The following is a 7,261-nucleotide window of genomic DNA, read 5'->3' as shown; positions in this document are numbered from 1 at the left end:
TCCCATCCAGGCTTTTGTTTATGCTGTCTTGAGTGTGCAGTCAGTATGACTTCATAGTCCATGAAGCCTGAACCAGAGAGAGAGAGAGACAAGCCCAGATGTTGGGAGGGGATGGACCAATTGGAAGGACAAGCCCCGGCATCAGCAGGGCTCCTGACTTTTGTCCCTAAGGAGACAGCAGAGAGAGCTGGCATTTGGTCTCTAAAGCGGATCACCTATTCCCCACTTGGTACTGTTCCACTGGTCGCCTGAGGTGTGGGAGAAGGGAAAACAAAATAGGCTCGGCAGGTGCCGGGGGCCGAGGGAGCCTCTGGCTCGCTGCTCTGTGGAGTATGAGCCAGCTAGCCTACACATCACCCTCTTGTTGATTTTTGTTTCCATTATGCAAGTGCGTGTTTGTCTTAGTCCATGTGGGCTGTTGTGACAAAATACCCTAGGCTGGGTGGCTTATAAACAACAGAAATTAATTAGCTCACAGTTTTGGAGACTGGGAAGTTTAAGGTCAAGGCGCTGGCAGATTTAGTATCTGGTGAGGACCTATTTCCTCATTCATAGATGGCCATCTTTTTGTTGTGTCCTGACATTGTGGAAGGGCTGAGAGGTATCTCTGGGACCTCTTTTATAAGGGCGCTAATCCCATGTGAGTGTTCCAACGTCCTGAACTAGTCATCTCCTAAAGATCCCACCTGCTAATATCATCACCTTGAGGGTTAGGATTTCAACACAGGAATTTTGGGGGACGACAAATATTCAGTCCACTATAACGTTCATTGTAAAAAATTTTGTCCTAAAAGGACAAAAGACAAAAAAAAATTAAAAATTAAAAAAAATAAAATTGAAAAATGATAATTTCCAATTTTTTGGCACTTATAAATAATGTTGGGAGTTCCCTTGTGCCTCAGTGGGTTAAGGATCTGGCCTTGTCACTGCCATGGCTTGGGTTGCTGCTGTGGCACACGTTCGATTCCTGGCCCAGGACATTCCATCACAGGCATGGCCAAAAAACTCCCATTTATCCATGTTTAAATATATATTGTTGGGAGTTCTCTTGTGGCACAGCGGGTCAAGGATCCGGTGTTGTCACTGCACTGACTTGGGTCACAGCTATGGCTCGGGTTTGATTCCTGGCCCAGAACTTCTGCATGCCAGGGGTGCAGCCAAAATAATAATAATAATGCTAGAATAAATATCCTTATAGGAGTTCCTGTCATGGTGCAGTGGTTAATGGATCTGACTGGGAACCATGAGGTTGTGGGTTTGAGCCCTGGCCTCGCTCAGTGGGTTAAGGATCCGGCGTTGCTGTGAGCTGTGGTGTAGGTCAAAGACGTGGCTCAGATCTGGCATTGCTGTGGCTGTGGTATAGGCTGGCTGCTACAGCTCCTATTTGACCCCTAGCCTGGGAACCTCTACATGCCATGAGTGTGGTCCTAAAAAGCAATAAATAAGACAAAAAAAAAAAAAAAAAGGAGTTCCCATCGTGGCTCAGTGGTTAACGAATCCGACTGGGAACCATGAGATTTCAGGTTCGATCCCTGGCCTTGCTCAGTGGGTTAAGGACCTGCGTTGCTGTGGCTCTGGTGTAGGCCAGAGGCTACAGATCCGATTGGACCCCTAGCCTGGGAACCTCCATATGCCACAGGTGTGGCCCTAGAAAAGACAAAAAAAAAAAAAACAATAAATAAATAAATGGAATCATCCTACACATAACATTGTGCAACTTTCTTTTTGTTATCTCAAGTAAAAAAAAAAACCTCAGAATATTTCGGTTCATTCATTCAACAAATATTTATTGAATCCCTGCTCAGAAGTTAGGGACACAGTAATGTGGTTGTCTTCAAAGAAGTGGATGGGACAGACATAGACAGGAAACAAACACAGCAGGTTAAGGATCCAACACTGTCACCACAACGGCTCGTGTTGCTACTGTGGCATGGATTTGATTCCAGGCCCGGGACCTTGCACACAGCACGGCCCCCCCAAAAAAAGAAAGAAAAGAATAAAAAAAGAAATTAACAAGTAGTCATGGGATTTCCCTGGTGGCTTAGAGGTTAATAATGAAAGCCAAGCTAACAGGAAAGCAATGTTTTGTTTTGGGGGGGTTTTTTTTGTTTTGTTTGTTTGTGGTTTTGGCCATGCCCATGGCATGTGGAAGTTCCCAGGCCAGGGATCAAACCAGCACCACAGCAGCAACCCGAGCTGCTGCATTGACAATGCAGAATCCTTAACCTCTAGGCCACCAGGGAACTCCTGTTTTATGTCATCTTTTAGCAATTCCAGGGTGTGAAATGGAGTTAAGAGCTTCTCTCTGTTGTAAAATGCTGGTACAAGGATGTCTTTGTCATATAAATCTGCATGTCTGTACAAGCAGATCCTAGGGGTTGGAGGCCCCCCCCCCCCACCTGATTTTTAGGGCCGCACCTGCAGCATATGGAAGTTCCCAGGTTAGGGGTCAAATCATAGCTACAGCTGCCAGCCTACACCACAGCCACAGCAACTCAGGATCCCAGCTGCATCTGTAACCTACACCACAGCTCACGGCAACACCAGATCCTTAACCCACTGAGCAAGGTCAGGGATCGAACCCACATCCTCATGGATGCTAGTTGGATTTGTTTCCGCTGTGCCATAACAGGAATTCCAGCTTGGGTATCTTAAATCCCTTTTCTATCTGGGGCTAGCAACTGTTTCCGAAGCCAAGTCTGAAAGGTGACTCCAGCATATCTCCCTCATTTGCAAAATGGTAATGACCATCTAGTCTCAGAGGGTTATTGTTATTTTTTTTCAGCCACCCCTCAGTATATGGAGTTCCCAGGCCAGGGAGCAGATATGAGGCACGGCTGCGATTTAAGCCACAGCTGTGGCAACTCTGGATCCCTAACTCACCGTGCCAGGCCAGGGATCCTACCTGTGTCTCTGTGCTCAGAGCCACCACTAATCCTGGCTCACCACGTGGGGAACTTCTCTCACAGGGTATTGCAAGGATGAAATGACATCTTTCTCCCTCATACTCTTCCCGGGACAGGTATAGTGATGAGTGAAAAAACAAAATGTCTGTTCTCTTTTGGCAAAGCAGGTTAAAGATCTGGCGTTGTTCCTGCAGTGACTTGGGTCACTGCTGTGGCATGGGTTTGATCGCTTGCCTGGGAACTTCCACATGCTGTGGGTGAGGCCAAAGGGAAAACAAAACAAAATGCTAATGACAGAGTTGGAAAGTATGATTCCATTCCCTTGTGTAGGAGGACTAGAGCCTTGCTACTTAAGTTGTGCTCAGGGGACCAGCTATTTGATGTCACCTGGGAGCACTTTGGAATTCAGAATCTGGGGTTCCCCACGTGGCTCAGTGGTAACAACCTAACTAGTATCCATGAGGAGGCAGGTTCGATCCCTGGCCCTGATCAGTGGGTTAAGGATCTGCAGTTGCTGTGAGCTGTGGTATAAGTTGCAGATGAGGCTGGGATCTGGCACTGCTGTGATCGTGGCGTAGGCCAGAAGCTGCAGCTCCAAGTCAGCCCCTAGCCTGGGAGCTTCCATATGCCATGGGTGTGACCCCTGACCCTTTCAAAAAAAAGGAAAAAAAAAGAATTGCAGAATCTCAGGTCCCCACCTCAGACCTATGGATGCAGCATTTGCAAATGAACAAGACCCCCAGGATTTCTTTTTCATCCCCTCCACCCACTCCCTCACCCCCCCACCCCCGATTTCTCATGAACATTTTGGTTTGAGAAGCGTTGGTTTAGCGTGGAAGACAAAGGGCAGGTAGAATTAAATATCACTTCATCTCGATTAGGAATTGGAGAGGGAGTGCCCCAAAACATTCTTCTGGGTTGAACGTGGCCTTCAAGTTCATGTTATTTATTCTTTCCGGGAGAGAGCTCAAAGACCAGATCATCTTAATCTATTTCTCTCACCAGGGGTGGAAACCCGGCTTGCTTCAAGACCAGGCGCTGTCAGGTTTGGGTGGGCCTTGAAAAGATGTCATTCCATCTCAGCCCTCAGCCGCTGCCCTGCCCGCCGCTGCCCTGCCCGCCCCTGCCCCACCCCGATTTCAGAGGCGAGGCCCTAAAAAGGGCGCTAATTTGCTCAAAGTCACACACCAAACAGGTGGTAGCCTCAGTCTCGGCTCCCAACCCGTCCTTACCTCTTCCCTATCTCAAATTTTGGTCTGTTATTTTATTTCTACAGATTTAGCTCACTTTTAAATTTTATTTATTCATTTTTATTTTTTGGCTGTGGCATTCGGAAGTTCCCAGGCCAGGGACCCAGCCTGTGCCACAGCAGGGACCCAAGCCACAGCAGGGACAACACCAGATCCTTAACCCACTAGGCTACTAGGGAACTCCAAGCTCATCTTTTAATTAATTAATTAATTTCTTTTTCAAGCTTACCTTTTTAGAAAAATTATTTCTTTTTTTTTTTTTAATTTACGGCCTCCCCTGGGACATAGGGACGTTCTTAGGCTAGGGGTTGAATTGGAGCTGCAGCTGCCGGCCTATGTCACAGCCACAGCAATGTGGGATCCAAGCCGTATCTGTGACCTATGCTTCAGTTTATGTCAAGGCTGGATTTTTTTTTTTTTTTTTTTTTTCTCTCCTGGCTTTTTAGAGCCACAGTTGTAGCATACGAAAGTTCCCAGGCTAGGGGTTGAATTGGAACCACAGCTGCTGACCTATGCCACAGCCAGAGTAACGCAGGACCTGAGCCCTACCTGTGACACCCACCACAGCTCACAGCAATGCTGGATCCTTAACCCACCATGTGGGGCCAGGGATCAAACCCACATCCTCATGAATACTATTCAGGTTCGTAACCCACTAGCCACAACGGGAACTCCTCAACGCTGGATTCTTAACCCACTGAGCAAGGCCAGGGATGGATCCACACCCTTACGGACACTATGTCAGGTTTTTTGTTTTTTTTTTTGTCTTTTGTCTTTTGTTGTTGTTGCTATTTCTTGGGCCGCTCCCGCGGCATATGGAAGTTCCCAGGCTAGGGGTCCAGTCGGAGCTGTAGCCACCGGCCTACGCCAGAGCCACAGCAACGCGGGATCCGAGCCGCGTCTGCAACCTACACCACAGCTCACGGCAACGCCGGATCGTTAACCCACTGAGCAAGGGCAGGGACCGAACCCGCAACCTCATGGTTCCTAGTCGGATTCGTTAACCACTGAGCCACAACAGGAACTCCAGAAGAATTTTTCAAAATATTGATTTCTTGGGAGTTCCCACTGTGGCGCAGTGGAGATGAATCCGACTAAGAACCATGAAGTTGTGGGTTCGATCCCTGGCCTCACTCAGTGGGTTAAGGATCTGGTGTTGCCGTGAGCTATGGTGTAGGTCGCAGCTGAGGCTCAGACCTGGCGTTGCTGTGGCTGTGGTGGAGGCTGGCAGCTGCAGCTCTGATTCAATCCCTGACCTGGGAACTTCCATACACCGCAAGTGCAGCCCTAAGAAGACCAAAAAAAAAAAAAAAAAAAAAAGAGAGAGAGAGAGAGAGAAGAAAAGAAAAAAAGAAAACACTAAATGAAAGGAGGCAGGCACAAAAGGCAATGTATTGTATGATTCCATTTATAGAAATGTCCAAAATATGCAAACCCATGGGAAAGTAGATTAGTGGTTGCCAGGGGGTGGAGGGGATGGGGAAATGACGTATGGAGTTTCTTTTTGGGGTCATCAAATGTTCTGAAATTAGATCATGGTGATGGCTGTGCAATTCTATGAATATGCCAAAAACTACAGTTAAAAAACCCTCAAATCTTGAAAAGGCTAAATTTCGTGGTATGTAAATTATAGCTCAATAAAACTGTTATTAAAAAAAACACAGTAGAAGGAGGAAAGTAAAATATTCTTTAAGTCACCGCATCCCAGATTCCCCCACGTGGAGCCACTTATTCACACCATAAATATTCAGTCCTGTGGGCTGAGGACACACCTCACATCCTGAGAGCAGAGTGTTCAGAGCCCTGTGACCAGGGCCTGCACCGCCTCCATAATTTCCACTGAACGACCTCTGCCCTCACCTCCTTCCTTCCCTCTGGTGCCCCAACTGCAGCCACCTCCCCCCGACCCCGTCCCCTGTTCCCCGCCCCCCCGCCACTTTCCTCACTGCCCTTGCTACCCAGGCACCCACTGCTTCCACAACCTTCCTCACTCCTGGCAAAATCCCAACACTATCGTCAAACCCAGCCCTCTGCCCACTCTGCTCCTGGGCAGCTGGATGTGGCTGGAGGAAAACAGGCCACCTTGCCAGCGCCCCATCCCCCGTTAGTTATGTATTTATTTGGGGGCCCCAACCATGGCAAATGAAAGTTCCCAGGCCAGGGATCAAACCCACATCAAAGCAGCCATTCGAGCCACTGCAGTGACAACGCTGGATCCTTAACCTCTGGTGCCGCAAGAGAACTCCCCCTCCTCGGCCGCCCCCATCCCACTTTATTTATTTTGGCTTTTTAGGGCCTCATCCGCTGGATATGGAGGTTCCCAGGCTGGGGTCGAATCGGAGCTACAGCTGCCGGCCTTCATGCCAGCCACAGCAATGCCAGATCCTTAACCCACTGAGTAAGGCCAGGGGTTGAATCCGCAACCTCATGGTTCCCAATCGGATTCGTTTCCGCTGCGCCAAGACAGGAACTCCCCCATCCTCCTTTAAATCCATGACCTGAGTCCTGAGTGGGCCCTTGATGCTGCTCAATATCAAGGTCATCCACTCCCCTTGACTATGGACCCTTTTCTCAGTGAAATGGGGACATCGATGATCCTGCCCCTGGAGCTGTTTGCTATATTAGCACTGCCACATGGTAGGCCTTCAATCAGTGACAGCCACTGGGGACATTATCTCTGGTCCTCTGTCCAGGAGCTCCCTGGTGACCTGGTCTCCAAAGAGGCTGTCCCTGCAGTCATTACTTTGTTCCACTGGCTGGGCAGCCACAGGTTCTTTGCCACCTGGGATCCTTCTGTGGATGGGGGAGGGGACGTGGCTGGGGGCGGGAGGGGGAGGGCTGTGCTCAGAGCAGGCAGGCAGAGGGAAGGCTGTGACCGCCTGCAGCCCAGGTCCACGTGATGGGTGGAGAATGAGTCAGCCCCAAATGGAAACTTACCAGGGCCTCAGAAAGGGAGTGTGGAGGAGTTGGGGGAGTGCAGACAGCCGGCACCCCGAGCCTGGACCTGCAAGGAGGAGGGCCGCCCCCAGGAACCCAGGCTGCGCCTCCCCCCAAGGTGCTGAGCTCAAAGCCCAGAGGAAGGAGGAAGTGTGAGCCTTGCTCCCG

This window comes from Sus scrofa, chromosome 6 (genome assembly GCF_000003025.6).
Source record: "Sus scrofa isolate TJ Tabasco breed Duroc chromosome 6, Sscrofa11.1, whole genome shotgun sequence".
Classification (NCBI taxonomy): domain Eukaryota; kingdom Metazoa; phylum Chordata; class Mammalia; order Artiodactyla; family Suidae; genus Sus; species Sus scrofa.
Note: the sequence above shows the minus strand (reverse complement) of the source record.